This window comes from Protopterus annectens, chromosome 1.part0, assembly GCF_019279795.1.
Source record: "Protopterus annectens isolate FY-2018-M chromosome 1.part0, PAN1.0, whole genome shotgun sequence".
Lineage (NCBI taxonomy): Eukaryota > Metazoa > Chordata > Ceratodontiformes > Protopteridae > Protopterus > Protopterus annectens.
This window is the reverse complement of record NC_056725.1, coordinates 994651929-994676877: the sequence shown is the minus strand read 5'-3', so window position 1 is coordinate 994676877 and position 24949 is coordinate 994651929.

Here is a 24949-nt window from a genome sequence, read left to right as displayed (position 1 = left end):
GTCTAACATAGTGCCAGCAACTCTAACCCTGTGGGTCCCGTCCTTAAGCCAGTTTGCAACCCATCTTGTGACATATGGGTTTACATTTCAGTTGTTAGGGTTTTCCACAATACCTGAGTGGGGTATTGTGTTGAAAGTGTTTGCAAGGCCAAGGTAGGCTATATGGACTGCCTTTCCCCAACAATGGCCTAAGTGACCAATTTGAAGATGTCAACCCAGTACAAAGGCATGATCTGCCCCTGACCAAGCCAAAATGGGATGGGTACAATGTCTGCATGTCCCCTATATCTTTGTTTATGAGCTCAATTATGATCATCTCCATAGATTTGCAGACTACACTTGTTAAGCTTATGGGGCAGCAATTAACAGGGTCTGTAGAGGCACTGCCTTTGTGCAGATGTGCACAACTGGACCCTAACCAGGCTGTTGTGCACACTATGGAAATGTAAAGCAGTGATAGGACTAAAGCCCAGGATACTGACCACCACAGTGAAAGTACTGAAACACTACACTAGACAGTGCTACAGTGTTAGGTCAGTATGAACGGATGTTAACAATTGTGTGCAAAGTATCCCATGCAAAACCTGCAGGCATAGTATACTCCCTGTTTTGTTCACACAAAAAGCATTCGGACAGTAACTACACAACATGGCACAGAACACACAACCATAAACTTCAGGTATTTGTTGAAGGTCACACTCATCCACAAATGTGATGGGCTGCAGAGTTCAACATATGTAAAGCCCACACTGGGCATGCTCACACACTTAGATAAATGAGACATCTTTCATACAACATGCCACAGGAAGGCTGAACTGGGCATGCTCACACACTTGGTCCAAATGTTACCCCTAGCAAATGTGAAGCACACCAGAGGATGCTCATCCCCCTTTCTAGACACTGATCATGTAAGCACCCTATAAGTATATTGGAGAAAAGGATTCTCTCAGTAATCCGAATAGCGTGCCGTGCTAATGTGTCTGTCTCTAGTGTCATAACATAGTTAGGTAGGGGTTTGAATCCAGCAGGTGGCAAGTGTGTGTGAAGGGGGGTAAGTGTGTATGAAAGAAACATCCCTTTTGGCAACTGGGAAAACACACCACAGGATGATCATTCCACTTTCTAGTCTCTGATGATGTCAGCACCCTATAAGTATATTGGAGAAAAGGATTCTCTCAGTAATCTGAATAGCACGCTGTGCTAATGCGTCTGTCTCTAGTGTCATAACATAGTTAGGTAGGGGTTTGAATCCCGCAGCTGGCAAGTGTGTGTGAAGGGGGGTAAGTGTGTATGAACGAAGCATCCCTTTTGGCAACTGGGAAAACCCCCCACAGGATGATCATTCCACTTTCTAAACGCTGATGATGTCAGCACCCTATATCAGGGGAAAGGAAATTCCACAGTAATGTGAATAGCGCGCTGTGCTAATGCGTCTGTCTCTAGTGTCATAACATAGTTAGGTAGGGGTTTGAATCCAACAGGTGGCAAGTGTGTGTGAAGGGGGTTAAGTGTGTATGAAAGAAACATCCCTTTTGGCAACTGGGAAAACACACCACAGGATGATCATTCCACTTTCTAAACTCTGATGATGTCAGCACCCTATAAGTATATCAGGGGAAAGGAAATTCCCCAGTAATGCGAATAGCGCGCTGTGCTAATGCGTCCGTCTCTAGTATCATAACATAGTTAGGTAGGGGGTTTGAATCCAGCAGGTGGCAAGTGTGTGTGAAGGGGGGGTAAGTGTGTGTGCAAGTGTGTATGAGAAAAACATCCCTTTTGGCAACTGGGAAAACGCACCACAGGATGATCATTCCACTGTCTAGACTCTGATGATGTCAGCACCCTATAAGTATATTGGAGAAAAGGATTCTCTCAGTAATCCGAATAGCGAGCCGTGCTAATGCGTCCGTCTGTAGTGTCATAACATCGTTAGATAGGGGTTTGAATCCAGCAGGTGGCAAGTGTGTGTGAAGGGAGGGTAAGTGTGCATGAAAGAAACATCCCTTTTGGCAACTGGGAAAACACACCACAGGATGATCACTCCACTTTCTAGACTCTGATGATGTCAGCACCCTATAAGTATATCAAGGGAAAAGAAATCCCCCAATAATGCGAATAGCGCGCTGTGCTAATGCGTCCGTTTGTAGTGTCTTAACATACCTAGGTAGGGTTTTGAATCCAGCAGGTGGCAAGTGTGTGTGATGGGGGGTAAGTGTGTATGATTGATATATCCCTTTTGGCAACTGTGAAAACACACTACAGGATGCACATACCCCTTTCTAAACGATATCACAATTATGTATGACTTTTGGTTACAGACATGCCACGTGTGTTGTGCACACACAGAATGCCCATGTGTGTGGGTTGTCCCTCACAATAATGCATGACATTGATTACAATACACATATGTACCTGTGACTTTCAATAGTTACCATGTGTGATGCCTGCCACATGTGAATACATGGTATTTGCACAGGGTAACATTATGACCGTGGTCTTCTGTGCAGATGCTGCATGTGGGATGTGTATATACAGTGTGAGATGTAGATGCTATCAGCCTAGTAGTGAGGGATGCACACCTGGTCTGGGGCATAAAGTCTACATGTTGTTAATGTACAGGAGCTGCATGTTCTCACCTGTTGTGGGAGTGGTAAGACAGTATTCCATAGCAATGCAGTGACTGCATGCTAAGAACCATTCAGCTAGGGTGTTGTAGCTACACTTATTCATTAGCATTCATTAATTTGTCGGAATCCCTGGTGAGGGTCTGATGCCAACCAAGGTCAGGGGTCTACCAGCCTGTGTCACTTGCTCAGTGATCCCTTCCATGTTCCCTATCACGTATCCCAGTGAGCGACATCCCACATCAGCTGTGGTGGCATGGACAATGACTGAGTCATGTGTCCATGCATCTGACTGACTTGTATGTTGTTACAGTTTGGCCATGTGTTTCCATCTCATACATGTGATGTACATCAATGGGTAGGGGATAGGGTTGACTGTGTACATGTGGCAGCTGTGACATTACTACATGACACACATATTCCACAACTGTACCATAGAGGTGACTGACAACTGACCTTTGCACATGCTACCGGAGTATTGAGATTACATTGGTGATTGACAGCACATAGGGCCAATGGTGAAAAAGAGACATAGGTCCATAGGTTCGTACAGGGATATCTGCCCAGGGCATGTATCCACCTAGCCAGAATGTGCGTGCCTTTCAACATGCATTGTGAATCTGTCTTGCTATGCCCTTTTCCAAGGTTAGTATACTGTGCCTCTTTCTCACAGTGACACATAAGTGATACCCAGGGTAACCCTACAATGTCACATCCAGTCATTAATATCGCTCTTGAAGATAGTCACTGAGTCAGTCTGCCTAACCTCTATTGGGATAATAACCAGGAATGAAGGGAGCCTCTGAGTTGTGAATGTGCCCCTCCATCATGTCCTATGTATATCACTCCTGAGGTTCAAGTATTTCCAGCGTGTATCCTGGTGGGATCTGGATATTCTGAGATGCAGCATGGCCATTACGTGAGGGTATGACCTGGCCTTCTATGTCAGGCACAGATTGCCTATGAAGAGGCAGTATGTCACTGAGTAGAGCTGCTGCTACTTTAACCAGTCAGTATGTGGCATCTGTTTGAGCACTTTGCTCCCCTTGTTGAGGTACATATGTGGTAGCCCCAGTTGCTGCAGGTGTCTGGTAAGGTGCATGCCGACAGGTTCATCATAGTCAATTATGGGCATGATGAGGGATGAGTAAAGGGCACAATGTCCTCCCTGGCCTACATGTGGATCCCATGATGATGTGGCCCATATAACATGCTTACCTAACCACTTTGTCCATGTTGTTGTCAAATGGTAGAATGCTATCAACCCTCGTACCCCAAGGTCCATAATTCCTTGGTCTGCACTTACTGGATTAACACATATGTGGTACATTGCGGTCACTTAGTGTTTGACAAAGGGGATGACTATACTCTTTCTGTCATTCACGTTGAGGCCATGGCTGTGGCACAAGTCGTGTGTTTGCAAGAGTCCCATTTGGAGGATGCGTGTGTTAGCTGTTGAGTTGATTATGGTGTTCGGTCTGCAGTCACCTGCGACTTGCTGAGCCACAGTACTTCCATGATGGCCTGTACCTATGACAAATATATAATGAACATGACAGCTCCTAGGGCTGTGCCTTGTGAGACACCACTTGTACCAGGTTGGAGGCTGACATGGCTCCAGCAATTCTACCATGTGTGTTCTGCCCTTGAGCCACTGTGCAATACCCATAGTGACATAGGGGTTATTATGTACACTGGTGAGCTTCCCTAGAATGCACAAGTGGGGTATTGTATCCAAGGCTTATGCAAGGTCCAGGTAGGCTGTGTGGACCTCCTACCCCTTGACAGTGGCCTTGGTGACTGTTTCAAACAAAGCAAACAGGTTTGATAGGCAGGATTTGCCATTGACAAAGCCAAACTGTGTATGGTGACATGTCTGTAGGTCCACAATATCTAGATATGTGAGGTTCATGATGATCCTTGCCATAGCTTTGCAGACAAAGCTAGTCAGACATATGGGCAGTAGTGTCCAGGATCCGTGACAGCACCACCTGCATGTTGAAGGACCACTGTTGCTGTATGCCACTCTCTGGCCACATATCGTGTATTAAGGCTGGGATTGAACAGTGGTGTTATGTCTGGGTGTAGCTCTTCTTGTGGTTCATGTAGGACACAGCCTGGGACACTGTCTGGTCCCATTGATGCAGTGTTTATTGCTTTGGGAAGGGCATCTCTTACCTGAGCATCTGTGATGTCAGGGGGGAGAAGCACTGTGCTGCGAGACATATGTTCCCTTTTGGTGTGGTGGGGAGAGAAGGCAGCATTGAACCTGTCCACTAGGATGATGGCAATGTCTGTGTGTTTTATATTTTGTGTGACATATTGTATTACCTCTGAGCATATCTGGGTAGTACCATTCAGGTTACTAACATAACTACAGGCAGCCTTGTGATTATCCTCAGTGGCTTGTGGAATCCTCTCTCAAAGATGGCCTTAGACAATCATATGGGTGCCTGTAGTTGTCATCCAATACTCATCAGTGGTGCCTTCACATTTTGGGAGGTTGTTGTATCATGTAGTGGCGCCATCCTTCTATTGTATAGTGTGTTTATGGCTGGTGTCCGGCCCAGGACATCTGCCTTTGGAGAATTGGGTCATGCTTTCATATGTGGCTTCATGATCCATGCATTCCTGAATGTGTCCACAGAATGACTCTATACAGGTATCTGCAGTCTGGTCCATATTTTCAACAGGCCTTGGGCCTTTGAAGGTTTCCACATCATTTATGAGGGGTGTGCACTTGCTTGACATGAGCTGTTGACAGACGTGCCGCCCTCCAGACAGAGCAAGGGGAGGGTCACAGTCAGCTACCTGTTGGGACGTACCTCCCTGGACCACATGGAAAGAGACACAGAGGAGCTCTTACAGCACCCTCTCAAACTCAGGTCTCCCACACAGCCTTCATGCTGACACAGGAGAGTTTAGATTACTCTGCAAACACCATCACACTGGGTGATGCCAGCTACCCAAACATAAACTGTGAACATTACACAAGCCACAATACCCAAGCTCTAAGGTTCCCATTGATCGGACATTCTTTGGCTATGGAACAGGTAACCAACCTTCCCACAAGAGGGGCAGATATAGTAGAGCTGATCTTTACAAACATGAGTACAAACTGCTCACCACTGGGAGTATATCCCTCATTGTTGCAATCAAACCATATACTAATCACACTGGAGTTCTGGATCCCCCACATATGCAAACCACCAACACATTGATGTGTGTGTGTGGGAAATGTCCCTATTAGCAACTGTGACAGTATGGTACAGGATGCAGATCCCCCTTTTGAAACAGTGATGATGTCAGGACTGTATAACTATATCACCTGTAGTAAAGTCCTCAAATAATTTGCATAGCGCGCTCTGCTAATGCGTCTTTCTTCAGTGTCATAACGTAGTTAGGTAGGGGTTTAAATCCTGGAAAGGGAATGTACATGTGTTAGTATGAGTGTGGTTTATGTGTGTGCACTATGCTGGGAGGGTTAACTGCCTTTTGCCAACTGGGAGAACACACTACAGGGTGCACATCCCTCCTCCTACACACAGATGAGGTCAGCACCCTCTAAGTACAGCATTAGTAAGGATTTCTCCAACTACTGCAAATAGCACACTCTGCTAATGTGTCTGTTTCTACTGTCATTGCACAGTTAGGTATGGGTTTGAATCTTGCAAATGGAAAGTATGTGTTTTACTGTTGGTGGGGTTAGTGTGTGTGCACAATGATGGGGTGGGATGTGGCTTTTGCCACATGGGGCTATGCACTGCAGGGTGGTCATTACCCTTAACAAGCAGTGATGTTGATAGCACCCTATACAAACAAAACTACAAAACAGAAGGTGGTGGTACTGATAACACATGTAAGGTAACACTTCTTCAAGTAATGTCCACAAAACGGAGTAGGATAATCAAACAATTCTTTTATTCTATACAGACAACATGACAACAGACAACTAACTGCCAGTACTCAGTATAGTGTTACATGCTACTGTAACACGCACATGTACCGAATATACCTAGATAGTGTTCTGAAGCCTGAATGTGGCAAGTGTGTGGATGTGGGATGTGTCTGTGTGTGCATTTCTGTATGGGAAACATGTTTGCTGTGGCAATCAGGGTACTACAGTACCTGATGCACATTACATCTTCCAACTGATGAGGTTGCCTGAACCCTGTGAGTACAGGTAGAGAAGGGGATGCCAGTAGTAAACAACATAGTGCACTTCTGAAATGTGTACCTGTCATGTATCAACAGCTACTCATGTAGGGTGATAAATAATGGGAATGGCAGGTGAGTGTGTGCATGTGTGTGGGTAGCAGGGTGTGTATAAATGCATGTGTGACAGAACAGATACATGTAGCTGAATCTACATAACAGCACAAGATGCATTGCCATAGTCAATGTTAGCATGTGATGGTGTGCAGCTGGTACACTTTGTTAAGTAGTATGGGTGCAGATAACAATTGAGGACATTCATACAGTTACTGCAGCAGGACTGCTGGGATATACACACATTTATACTGCAACAGTCAACAGTTACCAACATGTTACTACTTATACACATCTATGTAGTGACCCTGTGCATCAGCAACGTGTTTACCTTTACCTGCACCGATGTTGTAGTATGCAGGAGGTGGCACAGTGTCATCATATGCACAGGGTGTGGGTTAGGTATGCCCAAGCCGGCCACTGGTAACACCAATTGACATGTGTGTGTATGTGTGTTTGTGAGGGGCAGCAGTACAGGGTGGACCGTTGTTGGTGCAGTGTGTGTGTGTATGTGTTTGCCTTAGGTGTTAGGTTTCCAGGTTTCTGCATGTGTGTAAGCACGCACACAGTCCCACATAATGGCTGCCATGTACAGGGTTTTGTGGACAGCCACAGACTGCACCTGTCAGGTCATCCAGATCAGTGTCTGTGGGCACGGACACGGTACCTGTGCCTGGCAGGGGTGCTACGGGCCGTATCCGGTACTAACCCAGACTGGGTACTGTCATCGGAAGCAGGGGTGTGTTGACTGGACACAGTTCCCTGTTGGGACTGTCCAGAGCCACGTGTACGTGGTCTCCTGGGGCGTCTGGATGACAGCACAGACCCAGCATTGCTGGGGCTGGTGCTGGCACTTGAGGTGCGCGAGTGGGCCCGTTGTCGTCCGCGGCCACTGCCAGCTGGTGCTCTTGCTGGCATACGGCCACGTCGATGTCACAAACGCACACCATCGCCCTGGCCCATGGACATCTGGTTGTGGAGCAGCTGTTCTATGCCCCCACAACGTCTGTCAACGACATCTGTGAAGTTACGGATAGCATTCGCAACATCATGCATGCCGTCTGTCATGGCTATGCGACATGCTCTCAGCTCCCTCAGACCCTGTCTGGTGTACCTTTCCATACGTGCCTGTGCCTGCATGACAGTTCTAAACATAGTGGAGGTTGACATACCTCCTTGGGCACGTCGGCCAGAGGCAGTACGGCCACGGATGCCCCCACGAGAACCCATGGGCGACTGTCTGCGTGGTACCATTGGAGGCCTCTGCACATGGCTGCCTTGTGAGGATGCATGTACCACAGGTACCACATTACCCTGATCTATGCCCACTGCTGACTGTCCATCACCTAGGGATAATGGTGACAAGGGATGTAACGGCAGGATGACTGTGCGCATTGACGGGGTTGAAAGCTGTGTACTGTCAATTGGCTGACCAATGGCGGACCCAGACACACCTTCCTGCACCATTACAGACATTTCATCATCATCAGTACCTGGGGCACAAGATTCAGGTTCCCTGCTGCAGGTCACCAGAGCAGCACCAGAACCTACGGGAGGAAAACATGGAACACAGATTACAGTCTCAATACATATTTGAAAGAGATGCACTTCAATACTAATGCACACATTCAGAAATGGACACATGCACTCATGGACACTAACACACGTATGCACACTTGGGCACAGGCACACTTGCACACATGCACACCCCACAGTAAACACACATATCAGTACCGTGTTACACTACTCAATTTACTACCTGTCAATTACAGTTATTGTGAACACAGTCACCAGCATGTCTACTACAGAGTTACACTACTCTTCCTAGTTTTATAAGTTGTTTTACAGATAATTTTAAAAAGACTCATCAGCATGTATGGCCTGCCTCATTGCTACATGGGAGGGACCTGGAAGTGTGAAGAGAGTAATGTCAGTGGGCACATGTGTGCCATTCATTTTGCACATGATACAGTACAGTAGTACACTAGTTCCCTTATACACATCAGCTGCACATCATGTCTGTATATATATCATGATGACAGATACATACCACATGCACACCTTATGCGTGCATGAAGTAACAGCGTACAGAACAGTCATATGTACATACCAGGAGTTAACTCTAATCTCACCCTTACCTCTCTTCAAACGTCAACTCAAACTGTACTTCCAAAACCACTGGCTTTGTTCTTCTTGGAGTCCAGGCTAACGTCCCTCTCCCTACCCTCTCTTCACCCTTAACCCCTCATTGTGCATAGAAACTAGCTTCTACCCTGTTTCTTTCACCTTGATGTCCTTCTATGCTCTGACCTACTTCTCCCATCCCTCCCACCTCCTCTTGACTGTCTTCCTTCTTTTCCTCACTTCCCTTCTTGACTCCTGCCTCTTCCATATCATTGTATCTGTCATACTCCTTCTACTTCTCTACCCTTCTGAGCCCTAACTATTATGTATATGGCTTTTGCCTTATTGCATAACCATTATGCTTTAGGTAGGATTGCTTTGAAACCAACGGTACATTGTGTATGACTCTAAACTGTTTGACTTCCTTACATGTATGTTGATTTAATTAACAGGCTGGTGTACAATTCTATTATGTTGGCTGTCTGTAATGACAACTTGTCTGTCTGCCTTTATTACGTTATGTGTGGAGCTTTTCTCCACAGGCCTCTACTGAAAATGAACTTATATCCAGCTAGACTATCTGGGTCAACAAATGTAAAAGTAATAACAATAAATGAATATGGCATCTTACCTGCACGCCGCTGTCTTGCTGCTGTGTGGATCCAACCTCCATCAGGATGCATGATGGTTGCTGTTGTTCTGGGGCTGGATCCACAACACTTAGCAGTAGCCCCTCCTGTCTGGTGAGGGGGATGTGTGGCCACCCCCCAACCTGTGGCAGCCTGTTGCCTGCGGATATCTGCAGCACGCTGGCGGACATTTCTTATCAAATCACTGCAGTGATGTCTCACCTGCTCATATGTCCTATCATGCATGCCAACATCATTTATCCTGCTAACAAGGTTTTGCCACAGTGCAGACCTCTCCTGCTGATTCTGGGTGGTGCGTGAGAACAGGATGGCATAGTCACGCACCAGGCTCTGGTGGATCACGTCATCCTCTGCAGCAGAGTAGGCAGGATTCCGTTTAGGTGCCATGTCTATCTGGAAAGGTACACAAACAGGTTATCAGCATAGTATCTCAACAATACATGGTACACATTCTATACAGGTAGTGTTAACTTCTACTTATTACTGATTGGTTAAAACCTGATTACAGTGTAGCTATCATTCTATGTCATTTGTACTAAGTACTTGGCCTTCAGACCAGTTGTTTTACCTTAGGGAGGTTGGTGGCAAGCACTGTGGTGGCAGGACACATATCTTTCATCCATTGAAGTTGGGAACTGCTGATTGTGGGCCCAGTGTACAAGTGTATTACTTCTGGTATGGGCAGTTGGCCTTCAGGCCAGTTATTTAACATTAACGAGGTTTGTGGTCTGCACTCATGTGTGACAATAGGCTGTACTCTGCCATTCATAGCTGGGGACATCTGGTTTCAGGTTTATAGTGCCTGCATATCTGAGCTGTATCTTACTGACATTGCTACACCTTGTTTGTTGTAGCAAACACTACATCCAGGCCTCCTGCATCTACCTTTGTTTATATGCTTGTTATCTGTTAGCTCGTTATTTCACTGGTATGCTACTTCCACATAGTACACATCTTTGCAACACATCTGTGACTCACTACTGTTATCTGCATTGCTTACTGTACGTACTTCCATGTTACACATGACAGCAAGTGACTGCTTGTCATTGTTGCATTTACTTCATTGTGACACATTGCACTTAGGTTACCTGGCATTTGCTCACTGACGCTTTTATATCAGTCAGCAGTTGTAGGTAATGTCAGTACACCCTCACTCCCCACTGGACCTTGTTTTCAATCATTAGTGATTACAGAGTTCACAATAGTATTCTAGCATGTCCAGAGGTCAGTTGTCAGTTCCCTCCTCAGTCCAGCTGGTGAGTGTGGTACTCCAGAGACAATGTTAGAACAGATGCATGTACACAGACAACCCCTCCTCCTAACAACAAATTCAAACTCATGTGAGTGATGCAACCATATACCAGACTGGAGGCTAGGCTCTGTCTACTCAATACCGCCATAACCAGTCACGTGGCAAAGGGGATCACTCACTACACTTCCAGTCTCACGTAGACCTACCACAACAGCGGACCTAACACATGATCACACATGATCATACTTGTAGGCTCAGACCACAGCTCTGCCTATGCAGCAGAGACCTCCTAAGCAGACATCCAGGCAACCACTACCACATAAACGAACATGTGCAACACATATCACACAAAGCCAATGTGCTGAACACTCACAGCCATTAACAGTTAACAACACACCTCATACACCTGTACTAGGTGCCTCTATCATCAGGCACACTCACATCACGTTCACCAGGCTTAACGAGGTGAGGGTCACGGTGTGCAGCCTGTCAGGCACTATGAACTGCCACATAACACAAACAGTCAGGTAACCCCAAGGCAGGTACAGGTATGACTCAGTCAATGTCCATGCTGCTGTGAATGGCCTGACACATTCCTCCCTGGACTACATGACATGAGACATTACAGAGCTCTCTGAGCACGTAGCCGAGACAGTTTGACCCTGACCTTGAGTAGCATCCTACCCTCACCTAGAACAATGCCACAATATCAAGGCACGATGATCCCTTCCAACAATTGACTGACATACTGGTGTCATTCACAGGTGTGCCAATGCCTGCCATCTTGGGGTGGTATGCTTTGCTAGGGACAGCTTGCACCTGTCACCACAGTCCTATTGACATTTGGCGGAGCCTCCTGCTACACCCATAGTGCCTGTATTAGGCAAGGCTCATAAGGCAAACCCACATCCATTTGTATCACAAAGGATGAGGAAGTAAGAGTGATGCTACTCAACACTGGACGTCTAGACCCAAGGATGCACACACCCAAAACCCTACCTAGCATTCTGGACATCGATATCTGTGCAGTAACATGAACCTGTTTCAGGTTTCACAGGAGCACACCAGTACTACCACGTTATAGCTGTTACCATTCTTGTCAGCCACAACACTTGAACAAGGGAGGGGGAGTATCAGTATTCAATGCAGATTCCCACACCTCCACATTGGTGGCACAGTACAACATAGGTGTTAGGCCATTGAGTACAGAAGACGTAGTTGGGGACCTGGGGAAGAAACATGGTAGCGGTCTGTCATTTGTCTACCACATGGCCAACATGGATTGACAGACATGTTATATAGCCCAGCTAATCATGACTGATTCACATGTATGGCAGGGGAGGTCATTGTGCCTCTGTACTCATCCATCATTGCGTACAATGCACCTTTTGGGATGTACCTAACCAGACACCTACAGCAACTGGTACAGGACAACAGTACATCATCAAGGGGATGCAATGGCTCACACAGATGTCATATGCTGCCCAGGTAAAGTGAATCCAGCTGGACTCAGTGGCATACTGCCTGTTCAGAGGCAATCTGTGCATGTCATATACAGCCATGTCCTACCTAGCAGTAATGAACGTGATGCACCTCAGGCAATCAGAGTCCCATACAGCCACATGCTCAGGAGAGCTGGACCTCAGCACTGACATACATGGACATGCTGGAGGGGCATATTCCTAACCGAGAGGCTCCCTTCACTCTGTAATGAGCTCACACTACTGGTTAGGCAGAGTCCCTCATTGACTCTCTTCCATAGGAATCTGGATGAGTGGATGGAGATCATAGTTGCACCCCAGGTATCACTTCTATGTCACTGTTAGACAGAGGCAAAGTATACTAAAGTCGGACAAGGGCATAGCAGCATAACTTGTGATTGGGTGGCAAAGACAAACACATTCTACTAGGCTTACCAATGCCCTAGGGCAAATAGCCTAGTATGAACCTATGAACTGTTCATTCTCAACTGTTCGAGCTCATTACAGAGTGAAGGGAGCCTCTCAGTTAGAATTTGCCCCTCCAGCATGTCCATGTATGTTCTATTCAGTCGCTTACCGCTTGCTCAGAGGTGACCTTTGCCCAACATACAAGGTCATGTCAAACCCAGATTTGATGAATATGCTTCACCTAAAAACCTAGATCCATCAGAGCCACAAGGGCGGAGACTTAAACCCGACACGGCTATTAATAGGACATGCTGGAGGGATAGATTCATCACCCAAAGACTCCTATGCTGTGGAACAAAATCACGGTATATGTGAGGCAGAGCACCTCGCTGGCCTTGTTCAAGAGAAATCTTGACCAATGGATGGGAGATCGCAGATATACCCCAGGGATTACCTCCGTGTCACTGCTCGACAGAGGCACAGCAAAATAATGGGTATGGTTCCCCATACTAAAGGGGTGGCGTAAGCCACAAAATGATGGGCTAGGCTTGTAAATGCCCTCGGGCAGATAGCCTAGTATGAACCTATGAACATGTGTGTACTGCTATAGTACATCTGCCATATGTTGCATGTGTGTGTGTTGTGGGGGATGCACAGGTAATGGCCAGATACTTCTGCACAGGTGACACATCTGACACATTCTGGGTGTTCATCCATACATACTGGATGTGTGCTGCCATCCAACCCTGTGATGTGGACACGCATTACTCAGCCTGGATATACATTATCTGAACAACACCACAAGCACAGTACACTACCTTGCTATGTATGCATGTTATTACACAGTTATTCAGTATTTATGACAGTGATGCTATCCATGCAGCCCACTGGGCCAGTGGAAGCCACAACACACACCGCCAGCACCTTTGCATATGCTTACCACAGACATCCCACATACTGCATGTACTGTGCACACAGTTATCTAACCCAGAACAACTGCACACCACTTATTAATCCTGTCCAGTGGACTACAGATACAGGCATATTGTATAACAATAGTAGGAGGCTACTGCAGCACAGGGCAGATTCACATGACTGGAAGGCATCTGTTGTCTGCAGTGTTAAGATGCTTCACATTCACCAAATGCACAGATATTGCCAACATTGTTGCAGACAGTTTAGGTGCAGGTACCCCCATTGTCCTACACACATGTTATTAGTTATCCCAGATGACTGTAACCTCCCTATCCTCTCACATGTCCAGGTGAGAGCCACCCTCATCATTGCAGAACACATATCATCACTGTTACGAAATGGTATCCCTGGATGTGTGCTACATTCACCCCTGGAGGACATAGCACCACATGACAGACTGATATTAATCCCTGGCCATACTACAGGATATGTACCTGAACAGTGCCATACATACACAGTGGTCCCACACCAATGAGGAGGAACCTCTACTGACCCTGGGAACTACTGCATCATATGCACAACTGGCCTTGTGTTCTAAGCTATGGAAGTGTTAGTTATGGCCCACATGTACAACAATATTTCATATGTTTATATTTCATGACTATGTACACACAACCTATCTCATGGACATACCTATAGATAGTGAACTATGATACATTTGGAGGTGTCACAGTATACACAGGAATAACCTGCTACTTTGCATTACCTGTGTTTGTGGCAGCTGTTGGTGTGTCACTGGTGCTGCTTGAAGTTTTCTGCTGCTGCTGCTGCTGCTGGTTTTGCTGCTGGCTGTCTTTATTTCTGTTTTGTCTCTCTCTGTCTCTCTCTCTTTCTCTGTCTGTTTTGTGCAATGAATGTATTGCATGAGTGTAGTGTGGGTACTCATTGCTTTTGTAGGTATCTGCATAGGTCCATGTGATGGCCTCTGCACCAATTGTAAGGCAGCATTTGCTAATTGCATGCAGCTGGGTGTGTACTGATTGCATGTCTCACTGTGATTTCAGGACACTGCTATAAAAGGGTATGTGAGATAGGCGTTGCCCTTTCAGATTGTAGGGCGTGGACCATGCTGGTATGCTGTTGACAGTGTTTTGTGAGTGTGAAGGTTAGTACATCTACCATGCTTCATGCTGTATTGTAGATTCAGGTTGCTGCATTTATCTTGCCTGTTCCCTATAGTGAGTGTGTATGCATACTGACACCTACAACTATATGTCATATGTATTGCTATATAAATATATATATATATATATATATATATATATATATATATATATATATATATATATATATATCTGTGTACATATACATACTTTCATATATGTACATTAGTTGACATTATTGGGTACAAGCTAACAATTAGCAGGGCTGTTTCTGTTAACACTACACTAGTATGGGAATCCAGTAATTGGGACTATAAAAGTCTGCATGACATGCTTTGGGTAGTAGACATACTATATTGCCTTTATCTTCATTCCTACTATTACGTGTTCCACTTATTTAGCACTATATTCCTGTATGAGAGTCATGGCTTAGTGGTAGGTCATACAGACTAGTGTTACAATGGTCTTGTGGTAGGGCCTACTAGTATGCTCATATTCTGCTTTTGAGTTGAGTATAGGGCCTATCAATCAAAGTGCTGGAGGCACCTTTAAGCAGTTAAAGGGCTTAGTAGGTCTCACAGGAGCCAGGCTGTGTTGCAGATTCTGGTTGCTGCATATATCTTCACTGTTTCCTGTAGTGAGTGTGTATGGCTACTGAGACCTACAACTATATTTCATATGTATTAATATATATTTATATATATGTATGTGTAGATATACATACCTTCACATATGTACATTACCTTACATTATTATGTACAAGCTAACAGGTAGCAGGGCTGTTTCTGTTCACACTGAACTAGTATGGGAATCCAGTAATTTGGCCATTAAAACTCTACCAGACATGCTTTGGATAGTACATCTCCTATATTGCCTTTATACTGATTCCTACTATTACATGTTATATTTATTTTAGCACTGTGTTCTTGCAAAGCAGGCATGGCTTAGTGGTAGGTCATGCAGACTAATGTTACCAAGGTCCTGGGTTCGAAACTGACAGTGGGAATTTTTTTTACTTTGCAAACTTTCAAACTGAGTACAGGACTTGTCAATCAAAGTGCTGAGGCCACCTTTAAGCAGTTAGAAGGGTAAGTAGGTCACACAGGGGTCAGGCTGTGTTGCAGATTCAGGTTGCTGCAATTATGTTCACTGTTTCCTGTAGTGAGTGTGTATGGCTACTGAGACCTACGACTATATTTCATATGTATTAATATATATTTATATATATGTATGTGTAGATATACATACCTTCACATATGTACATTACCTTACATTATTATGTACAAGCTAACAGGTAGCAGGGCTGTTTCTGTTCACACTGAACTAGTATGGGAATCCAGTAATTTGGCCATTAAAACTCTACCTGACATGCTTTAGATAGTACATCTCCTATATTGCCTTTATACTGATTCCTACTATTACATGTTATATTTATTTTAGCAGTGTGTTCTTGTAAAGCAGGCATGGCTTAGTGGTAGATCATACAGACTAATGTTACCAAGGTCCTGGGTTCGAGACTGACAGTGGGAATTTGTTTTTCTTAGCAAACTTTCAAACTGAGTACAGCACCTGTCAATCAACGTGCCATAAAGGCACTTTTAAGCACTTTAAACCAGGTCTACGCTCGTTTGCGCGGAGCTCACGCATGCGCACTGGCGGTGAGCTCCGCTAACACAAGCGCACACCCGCGCTAATTTCTTTGAAAGAAAAGAAAAAGGGGTGACAGGAAAGTGGTGAAAAAGTGGTCACAAAGAGGGTAAGACAGTAGGGAAACAAGCGTGGGATTTGCAGGAGGGATGTAGGTAAGGCCCATAGATGCCCATGTCTTTGGCAGCAACAGCTGTGCATTTCCATGTATTTTGGTGAGACATTAGAAACCTTTCACCCCTGAGAGAGGTGTCAGGACAACATTAATAGTTGTTGTAGAGCCAATTGTAATTAACTGTTTCAATGTCAAGCAGACATGTGTGCGACATGGACAGCTATGTATGGGGCGTAATTTTTTTGTGGGTACAGAGGGACCTTTTTTTTTTTTTTCAGGTGAGAGTGGTATGTCAGGTGAAGGAAGTCGGTATAGCTGGGGAGGTAGGTTGGGTAGGTTAACAGACAAGACAGACAAGACGCATACAGGGGCGGTGTATGACACATGTGGGGGGGTTACACAATTAACGGGGACGGAGGTTAGGATTTCCAAGATGCATGAGCCCACAGTTGGCAAGGCAACAGTGGAACTGATATCCCCACCCATAGGCAGTTGCCACTGTTCCTTCACAGCCCAGGACGGGGCTGTGCTGGGGGCTGTGTAGGCGGGGCAACGGCCGGGGCTGTTAGCTGTGCCACATGAGCCTCGAGCTGGCGTAGGGGCCCAAGAACAGTGTCTTGGATCTCCCTTCGCACCACAGACCGGACACCACGGAGGGTGAGTGGACGAACCCCTCCGGCCACACTTGCAGAGGGGGGACGGGCCCCATCCTCTGCAGCGCTTCCACCCGAAGGTGGCACAGGGCCACCGGAGGGGGGTCCGGCCTGGGCACTAGTGCCAGGTGCAGTCACCAGCTGAGGTGGGAGAGGTGGGTCCCCTGGGACCTGCCTTCCCAAGCGTTCTAGGTTTGTGAGTAGTTATGTTAGTTTGGGTTAGTGGCATTGTATTCCATTCAGATTAGTTGTAACAGCATGCATTGGTATTTCCATCAAACAAACACCCAGATATTAACACCATTGAACAAGGGGCATATCAATATCACATGCATTATTTGAACAGAAATACACAGTCAAACAACATGCAGGGTTGATTAATGGCAACAGGCCATCAGATTTGCAGGTATGAACAGGGCACATGCACGAACAGACATGCATATATTTTTGAAACGGACAAATGTCCATGATTAATGAAATGTTCACATACCATTATTTAGTGGGTGTTGTTATATGGAATTATAGGGTTGGGCGGAGATAGAAAGTGATGACACATTCATATGTTACACATTGATTTACATTTATAATAGGTACACAATTAAGTTGAGGCTGATGTTTCAAAATAAATTTTATTTGACTGTCAAGCTACACCTGTTACAAATACATCACTATCCTACTTATTTTGAATTTGATCAGATACATCATCCTGCTACACTTTGATGACAGGACAGGGGACAACTATGGCTGTTTAGTCTGTCAGATAATCATTCATTCTATCTGCAAATTGTTTACTGTGATCACCATATACAGCATTTGGCTAGACATTCCAGATTCTGACACACTGAAATCAGTTTGGTATATTAAGTTGTACTTCCCACATGCATTTAGTTCTGTAGAAACACACTGGGGCTAATATATTCCGGGGTTATTACTACTTTATTTATTCATACATGACCCTTTCTGTCAGTCTCACACTTCCTGCAAATTCACAGTTCAGGTTGCTACTTCTAGGCTTTGTTCACATGTTAGACTAGTGGTGATTCAAACACTTTCCAACAGCCTCACTTCTGTCATGATTCAGCATTTCAACAGGGGATATATCTCACATGTGACTACCTCAGATTCTGAAGCTGTACTCTTGAGACTACTGCAGGTTACACTATATTTAATTAATGGTGGGACATCTGTATTACAGCACTGTTTAATTCTATCAATTATATTTCCAGTTACACTTGCATACTGATGAACTTGTTGCAGCCATACCTGCAGACTTTTAAATCTTGCTTGCACATTATATTACTTTTAATCAATACACTGCAGTGTTCTGATACATGCTACAGTATAATATTTATTTACAAGTACTGGGTGGGGTTACTAACCTGCACGGTGGCGCATCCGCACCAGCCTACGGGCATGCATCTCGCGATTCATAGAGTGGACACCTGCAGCTGTAATACAAAAGAAGTAATATTGGACTACACATCTCCATGGTATCAGCTAGTTGAAATCCTTACATACATAAGTAAAATGTAACTTACTCAGTAGTGGGGCGTTGGGCATATCCCGGGCCTCCTGGATCCATTCGGACAACTGGTCTTGCTTGCGTCGTTTCAAGTCCGCATGGTGGTGACGGACCTGCTCACCAGTGCGTGGAATGCCAGTAGCACTGGTTAGATCACGAGCCAACTGGTCCCATGCCTCTGCCCTATATGCTCCCCATGAGACCTGGCCCTGCATGAGTTGGGCCTCGTGATGATGGACAAGGAGCCAGACCATGTATCTGGACTCCTCAACGCCCCAACGCTGTGCTCGAAAGCAACGTCCCTCACCTACTCCACTCATTCTGACTGCAGCTCTGATCTACAATAATTTCTGCTGTGTATTCCCACCTATGGGGCTTATATATGCCGATTTTCCCACACATTTCTCTGATTGGCCGTTTTGGAATTGTATCTACTTCACTGAAAATGCTTTATCATGCTCCATTCTGGATTTTATCCCATATATATGCTATTTCTGCATTGTTAGGTATTGCTGTCATGGCTTAGTGGTTTAGTACCTTGACTCTAGTGCATGGTATCCTGGGTTCGAATCTGGCAACTGATTTTTGATTTTCCTGACAGAAATGAGTTGAGACCTGTCAATCAAACATGCCAAAAGCACTTTTAAGCACTTAAAACCAGGTCTGCGCTCGTTTGCGTTTGCAGTTAGCTTGTGGGAGCGCTGCGCAAATGGTGTGCGCTGGGATAAACCTTAATTGGCTAGTGACACACATGTTCAGCTAAGCACAGCTAGTTGCAAACAGTTTCACTCTGTTAAACCGATGCCTAGCAACAGGCACGCAGTTTGCAGCTTTTTAAACACTACTCAGCTACGGGCACTCCGTCTCACAGCAGCTTAGCTATCAGTACATTTCTGACTATTTTTGTTATTGTGTTACTTCAGAATATATGCTCCGTTTCATTCCATTTTACAAAAGGGAATACATTTACATGTGTACAATACTGTCAGGGGGCTTTTTAGTGCTTATTTACAAGAAAAAAAAACCCTGCCTGCCTACTCTTAGGCCGGCAACTCTACCGCTAAGCTATTACTTCTTGGCTTACTTTGCATATTTAGTTCTTATATCCTTTTCCACTGATTGCTAACTGTGATTGCTAGTAGCACACCACTGCACGGGCACACAGTAGCAAACATTTACGGGTTTTAAAAAAAAAAAAGGTTTTAATTTAATTTTATTACATCTCTTCACTTTATACAGTGATGGTCTATCGGGGCATGTGTTGTGTAGTGTGTTTATGCACATTTCCATGGCCTCTCTCGTGGCTGTTTACTTTCAGCCATTCTACTCTTCGGGCGTGTCCGCTTGCAGGGCTTAGCCTACTGACACGCCCCCTACTCTCTTACACGGACCGTGTAAGAGTTACTAGTGTGATTCAGCATGCCTCATGCACCTCATGCATATGCATGACATGCTGACATCACACAGTTTCACTGCAGCCTCCGTGTAAGAGTTATAACTCTTACACGGAGGCTTCCTGAATCTGGCCCAAGGTTCGTAAACATGGGGGCACACGCTGCCCCCATAGCAACCCCTCAAACCTGTTTGTAATGTTCTCCTTCATGATATATATAGTCATTGTCCAACACTATGTTCATGAATTCTTCTAACAAACTTATTTTATCCCAGCCAAATTGTGTATACCTCTGTATACTGTTGGTAAATCTAATCAGATCTTCTTCCTTGGGTATACAGGAAACAAATCGACATCAATTGTCAAGAAAATTAAATTTTCTTTCCATAGTTAGGGTTTAATTTGACTAAGGAAGTCCCACAAGTCTTTTACTATATGCGGAACCTCATCATAAATAGGTTTTAACCACCTGTCAATTACTTTTCCAAAGGGGAAGGTTTTACTCTTACTTCCCGATATAATGGGACAAAATGGGGGGGGGGGGTCGTCTAGATTCTTGTGTACCTTAGGTATCCCTACAATAGTAGCTAACATCGGGAATTCGACTCTTAGAAAAGGATACATGTCTATATGTATATATATATATATATATATATATATATATATATATATATATATATAGAGGTATTTATTTGAAAATACATATAGAGATAGATATGCTATGTATGTGAAACAGAGATAGTGACAAATGGATATGTATACACATATTTATATATATATATATATATATATATATATATGTATATATATATATATATATATATATATATATATATATATATATATATATATATGTGTGTGTGTGTGTGTGTGTGTGTGTGTATGTATAGACATATCTATACATAACAGGTCATTTTGATGATGTGGCAACAGAATTGCGGTCATTTTAACTATGTATAGACATATCTATACATAACAGGTCATTTTGATGATGTGACAACAGAATTGCGGTCATTTTAACTAAGTGTTTGAGCATGCCCAATGGGACTGTCAGTACTTACAATGTAACTCCAGCCGACACCTGCCTGTACTCCAGTCTGGGATTTTTTATGTTACAGACATTGACATCACTTTCTGCTTCTGCAGTACTTCACTTCACTCAAAATGTCCATGGCATTCTCCAGCTGTCTGATGTAATTAATATGTGACAGAGATTAGTAATGTTACTCCACACACAGACTGACAGTCTGTGAAAACACCAACATAATACTAGCTTACATGCAAAAGATGTGCATACTTTCAGATTTGAACCATCAACACCACCACTTATGCTAACTTTCCTAGTCCACTGGGTCGCAATCTGCCAGGCAGAGAGATCATTCATCACACAATCAACAACATACGTATGTACATTGTTATTATGATGTTCCCTGTGATCTACAATGTGTTATCAATTTCTGTGTTACTGTCCTGAGATTGCCTGGCCTGCTGATATACCACTGATGACTTTTAATGTTAAAGCAGATATATGTGAAAACTACTGTGTTGGGTGTGGGGAAACAACACCACATGTTCTGCTGTGATGGACAGTGGTCCAATTATTAAGTGACCCCACTGTTTATCATCTCCCTTGACTGATGTAGTGCATATTCCAATCATGACACCTTGTGAATATTAAAGAACACATACTATTGGAGTGGGTATCTGTAGTCCCATGTGGATGTTACTTTTGTCCAAATAACCCACTATATTTCCTTGCATACATGCAGCAGATCCACACATACAATACCATATTATAGTAATCCTTAAAAGTAGTGTGTAGGTTAGAGAGTTACATTGTGAATGCAGCAGTTGACAGAACTGTAGTTCAGGGCTGACTCTTGTCTGATGCATAATACACAGCCAATAGGTAAAGGTTGTGTGGGTTGCCTGGCATCACTTTTAATATATGTATGTGAGTAGGAGTGAGGTATCAGTCCCTAGGTCCCTAGGTTGTCACTGAATGTGCTATGCATTGTCTCTTAACCAAAGCCAGGGTGTAATGAGGATGCCTATGTCTGCCTACAGGGACATCATCAGGGGGTTCCTCCTGTGCACGTGGCTGTGGTGACCTTGGCAGTGGTGGGGGAGAGCTATCTGAGGAGGAGCACCTGATCTGTGATATATAGCAATAAGTCGCCTGTTTTTTTTTTTTTTTTGCTTACTTTTAGTATTTATTCCTTATTCTAGATATTTATAGCAATTTTATTATATACTGCATACTTGTACTGTATTTCATAGCTATTGGTTCACTCCTGGTTTTCTGCTGTGATAAACATCTCTGTATTGTTTTCTGCCTAAAATAGTTTAGATTATAGCTGTAATATTGTCCATATTCCTGATTGTGTTTTCAATAAACATTTCTGTAGTGTGTTCTGCCTAAAATAGTTTAGGTAGTAGCTGTAATATTCTCCATATTCCTGATCATGTCTGTGGGCCTAGTTGTTTGTTAGAGGCGGTTTTCTGAGCTCATTGTCCAAGCCATCTTAGTTAACATAGACTATCCCCCACTTCAGTGAGAGTTTAGTGTTTATGGTCATTGTCTAGTTGGATTGCCAGGTCTACGGCTTGGAGAAAGCACCTCATTGGTTCTTTTGAGCTTTTTTTAAAGTTGTTTCAGGTTTCAACTTTCTGTTACTTACGAAGTTAACTTGAGTGTTTCAGCCATTACACACAGAGCTATCTGATGAGGAACACCTGATCTGTGAGTTATAGCAATAAGCAGGGTTTTTTTTGCTTATTTTTAGTATTTGTTGCTTATTCTAGATATTTATAGCAATATTATTGTATACTGCTTACTTATACTGTATTTCATAGCTACTGGGTCACTGCTGGTTTTCTGCTGTGATAAATATTTCTGTAGTGTTTTCTGCCTAAAATAGTTTAGGTCGTAGCTGTAATATTGTCCATATTCCTTATTGTGTTTGTGATAAACATTTCTGTAGTGTTTTCTGCCTAAAATAGCTTCCCATCCTCCCTCCATATTGGCACGTTGTGTTTATACCTGCTGGCCTTGCAGTTGCCTGCCCCTTACTCTAAATTTGATCTTGGACACTCCTCCCAGTCTAGTGTCATTAGCTCATTCTACCTAATACAGTAAGAATATCTGAGAAGGCCAGCCCACTTAGTTTCTTTCCTTCTGTTCCTCCTTTCTCCCTTTCTTAAAAAAAAATTGCCTGAATCTCCTTGTGTTCCGACTGTGCTTCACAAACATTTTGGAACTATAGAGCATATTTTAGTGCATTTGTTAAAACTGTATTTGCCTTAATATTGCTACAATTCAAGTGCTCTAGGTTGCACTGCATCTGAATTGCTTTAGTGTTGTTTAGCTGCTTTTCTGTATATATAGACTTTTCTGTATATGTAGACTAGCTACTTACTCTACTGTCTTACTGCCTCTTAAATCATTTTCAGTTGTGCACTTGCCTTACTTCATTTAAAAAGTTTTAAATTGCTAATTTTGTAGAGTTTTAATTACATTTGCTGTTTAGGGCTACACACTCAAGTGTGTTAGCTTTTTATGTGTTTATTTACTGTATTATTGCATTGTTTAGCCTGTTTTAACCAAAACAAAAAACAATACTATCTTGTTTGCTCATTTCCCACCTTTCCTAGATAGTATAGTCCAGATCCCAGGCTTTGCTGGTTTCAGGACTTTGTTTTCTGTCTTCAGAGCTATCCAGGCCTTGCTGTGGTAGAGGGAAGTCCTACTGCTTACCAGTGTGAGTGGTGAGCATTGTACTGCCTATCTAACACTAGAGGAGTGGTTTCCAGCTCTGAAATTGTAATTTTATTAGCCATTTTGGGCTGATTGCTATCCCTTTCAACTTTCTGACTTAAAAACAAGTGTGTTTGCATGTTTTTTACATTGTGCAGCACAGTGGGGCTACAGTTAAACTATTCCAGGTACCAGAAAGTTTGCTCTTCAAATTTTCCCTTAGAACTAACTGGTTTCTCAGTAGTAGCACTAAAATCTGAACCCCTGTGACTAGCACTTGCTCTAGAACCTGCTGGAAATCACTAGGAAGCCTTAAACTGATACAAGCACTCAACTCTCCTTGTTAATAAGGAGAAATTAATAGTAGGCAATAAACAGCCTATAATTGCAAAGTACATTGCAAATGTAAGGGAAAACAGCTCTTGTACTTTACAAAAAAAGCACCTAAACAGGCATGTCCAAGGGTCAACTTCCATTGATTTCTCCTGTCTACCTGGTGAATCTGGGCATACTGGGGCAATGCAGCAACTGTCTCATGTACGCAGACAACCCTCTCCTCCTACCACCCAAAACTACAACCTGCAAGAGATGCACTTACATAGCCAAACTGGAAGTAAAGCTCTCTCCAGCCAAGATTGTGCTAGACAGTCAAGAGGAGAAGCTTAACACCTGCACTACACCTCAAGCAACACATAGCCCTTCAAAACCCACACCATCAACACCCACACATAGCAGTACTAAACCCACATATGTGTAGGCTCTTAACATTACCCTGCCCAAGCAACAAGGACCTCTGAAGCTGAAATGCAAACAAACACTAGTCACAACCAAAGTGACACATAGCTCACAACACCAGTGAGCCACCCAACAACAGCCCCTAAGGCAAGACAACATACCCAACACTTTAGTCATAGGTGACTCTATAGTCAGGCACACTGATGTCCCATTCAGCAGGCTGAATAAGGAGAAAATTACA